This window comes from Hibiscus syriacus, unplaced genomic scaffold (assembly GCF_006381635.1).
Source record: "Hibiscus syriacus cultivar Baekdansim isolate YM2019G1 unplaced genomic scaffold, ASM638163v2 tig00002840_pilon, whole genome shotgun sequence".
Classification (NCBI taxonomy): Eukaryota; Viridiplantae; Streptophyta; class Magnoliopsida; order Malvales; family Malvaceae; genus Hibiscus; species Hibiscus syriacus.
The window spans coordinates 8,432,867-8,436,611 of record NW_024061947.1 but is presented as its reverse complement, the minus strand read 5'-3'; the positions used below and the strand labels follow the sequence as shown (position 1 = coordinate 8,436,611).

The window sequence follows — 3,745 nt, the reverse complement described above, 5'->3', positions numbered from 1 at the left end:
TACGTCGATGACGGTGTTCGTGGTCGGAGAGGGTAGAGACGGCTGATTAAGGTTAGGATTTGGGATTTTTGGAATGTTTTATAATATAAGAAAAGTTAGGGGTTTTTTTAAATAAAAGTGCTAATATTTGTAACGTTAGACATTCGAATGGGCCTAAAAAGATGTAGGAACTTATTTGACATAAAATATATAGTTTGGACACTTATTTAGGCATTAAGCCTAATCTAAATTGAAAAAAATATGTAAGTTTCAGGCCCAAGTGTGGGATATAAATATATGTAGTTGGACACAATTAGAATAAAAAGAGAAGGCGGGAGTAACATAGTCGGACAAAGCATATAATTTCATAGCGCGGTGCAATTGGCGAATAAAAAGGAGAGCTTTTACAATCCAAACCATTAACGATAAGAAGCCATAAACACTACATTGGCGTATCTGCTCACATCTTCGCCGGCTTTGGGAAAATAGCAGGAGTGAATTTCTGAGCTGCAGATAAGCTTCCCTTGATCTTAATCATCCCCCTGCAACATCCATGGCACCGAGTATTAACTCTCACACTCGTAAGATCTAAGCAGATTCACAGAAAAATCTCACCTCATAAAAGCAACCTGGGGATTCATCTGCCCAGTCGCCACCTTCACAAAATCATCGTCCTTGAAGTAAAACGTCGCATCAGGCTTCCCCCCTTCGTATGCACCTATAATTCAGGGTAATAAATCGCACTATCAACTTTTTTTAGCAGAATTTTATTACCCAAAGAGTGTAGAGGTAGAGATGCAAATGAACGGAACATTTGACCAATTGTCTGTATAACTTTTGTTTATTAAGTTAAAAAATCGATTGTGGACAAAATTTAATAAACGAACAAACACAAATAAAGATGTGTTCGGTACATTTATAGGACGAAACTCAACAAGGACTAGTGGGGACTATGACCCCCCAAATTTTAAAAAATTATAATTTATGCCCTTAAGATTGCTTAAAAGTTTAATTCCTCCCAAATTTTGGAAATTCATATTAATTTTAATTTTTTTAATGTTTTTAATTAAACCCCTTCCATAATATTTAAAATTTTTCATTAAGCCTCTAAAATTTTCAACAAAAAAATATAGTTAGAACCTAATTTTTTAGAAAAAAATATAAACTAAATCCTTCATAATTTTTAAAATTTTTAATTTAAACCTTTGAATTTTTTAAAGTTTTAAATTGGCCTCCTCAAACTTTTTCGTCAAGTTCCACCACTATGCATTTATGTTTACAAACAATCTCGTTTATTGACTCACTTATCGACTCGTCTATTCGGTTCTTTTTTTCTACATTTTAAATTTGAGTGAAAGTATGAACTAAATTGAATATAAGGTGAATTTTGAGGCTTGATCTGTGTAGTCTAAAAAACTTACGGACTAATAGCAAAATTTCACCATTTTCTTTGACTTTAAATAAAAGGATTAAAAGATAACTTTGTTCATCAAACAAATATGTTTTCGAATGTATAACGAATATCGTCACAAAGATTAAACAATTTATTCACGAATACTAAAAGTATAAATACAAACACTTTAAAAAATAAATAAACGAATATAAATATTATACTGAAAGTTTAAAGGAATACGCACGGAATATAAACTCTTTAAAAATAAATACAACTTTATTAGTACAAATCGGTTCATTTATATCATTAGAACATAACCGTTTAAAAAGGGGCAAGTATGCTAACCTTTGGTAACCTCTCCTTTCTTGAGATCAACAACGTAAGAAACCTCATCAATCCCAATTTTCTGCAAATCATAAACAAATCCCAGAATCAGAAACAAAATCTTTGAAAACAAATGGAAACCGAGAGAGCATAAAGGGTTAACCTTGGGGGCGATGTTGAATTGGAAAACGAGGCCGATCTTCTTGGTGAGCTGCTTACCAGCATCAGTGCCAAGTGAAATTTAATCATCTCGAACAAGTTATCAGATTTCAACTCAGTGGTCGCCATTTCAAATCAGAAATGCAGAAGAAAGGTGAAGAGAGGGATTTGGGTTGAAATCTGATTTTGTAGGACAGTGAGGCCAAGGTGGTTGCGATAATTCAATTGTTCAGTACGGAAATGATTAGGTGACGCATCTGACATGCCACGCTTTTCAACAATTATCATTTACAGGGTATGTACACTAATTCAATGCAAACATTAATAAATAAACCAACTTATTTTATTTTAGTAATTAAATAAATTATTGATATTTAGGTGATGAGTTTAATATAACTACTTTAACATATAATATGATATTGAATATTTATTGTCAAAAGATTAAAATTATTTAAAATAAATATTATTTGTAATCATTTAATTTAATAAAAAAAATTAACAAACAAATTCCTTTAAAGTTTTAAATAATTACTCTATCATTAAATATTAAATAAATTAATGATAATAATTTAATATAATAATAGTTGAAATTTTATTATAATTTAATAAATTTAACTCTTTATATAATTTTTCACCATGAGCCTTTACTCTTGTTCTTTTATAAATATTAGACAATTTTTTATATAACAATGATTTAATAATAATTTATTAATATTTTATAAAAAAATTCATTTATCTAATTGATTTTTGTCTGATACATTACATTACATTACATTAAATATAATTTTAATTTTAACAGAAAATAAGTCAGATATAGCTTTCTCTAGAAATTAATGCTTGGGACCAGCTTAACGGGACTTTCCTACAGGATATCAGATGTTATTAATGGACAATAAATTTGTACACCAACATATTGACGTGGCAAGAAATAAATGTCATTTGTATCATAATATATTTTAGAAATATATTAATATAAAAATAAGTACTTGAATTGTTTTATTTTGTTATTTAGTCTTCTAAATTATTTTTCAATTAATTTAGGTGTTTAAAGTTTCTATCATTATATTTTTAGATGCTTAAAATATCACAGGCGTTAAATTTCACCATTAAATTGTTGGTAATAATAAAACTACAAAACAGAGTCATTAGCATTGACCGGAAGAATACAAAAGTGAAAATTTTATCGTGATGGTCCACTACAAGCTAATTCGATCCCATGAGTATAAATTGTAATGGCAACAATGATCGAATACCCATGAGACTAACACAGTTCTCCAAAAACAGCTGGTATCAACGAGTATTTGATTTACCGTCTTCCGCGATAAAGGACCTGTCTGAAAAAAGGTCTAGGTTTAATACCAAATAGCCTTCAGAAAATAACAGTTATTACATTACAATTGTTAAATTACAGCTATTAACGTTGTTACAGCAAATTAAATTCCATAGTTTATTCACCCAGAATATTTTTTGTGTTCAAACTGTTTGAAAAAAGTCTATAAATATAGTAGAAAAATATTCATTCCAGTTTCTTTAAAAACATTTTTGTAGGAAAAATTCTTATGAATTTTATCAAAAAAATAATACGCGCACGGTATGCATCGGAGACACGAAATTGTCACGACCATGACCACAGCAACGAACACAATAGAGCCGAGCCGGTCTACGGTAACATGCACGTGGGATGGAGTTATCTTACCACAATCAAGATAGGAGGGGAAAAGGCAACCCTTTAAATACCTTCCTAAAGGTATATTCATTCTCAATGTGGGATATAAGATTTTTTAGTTTTTTCTATAGCTTTACTAATATTCCCCCACTAATGCATAAGAAATATCATTTTGAAAAATAATTTTAAAACACGTGAAGAGCAATTGCGAGAATAGTCACTTA

The 3,745-nt window shown here is 29.9% G+C and overlaps 1 pseudogene; it reads right to left on the bottom strand.

The window, feature by feature from the left end:
• Positions 1 to 322: 322 nt before the first annotated feature.
• LOC120154043 lies at positions 323 to 1,999 on the bottom strand (annotated as a pseudogene).
• Between the last annotated feature and the right edge of the window lie 1,746 nt (positions 2,000 to 3,745).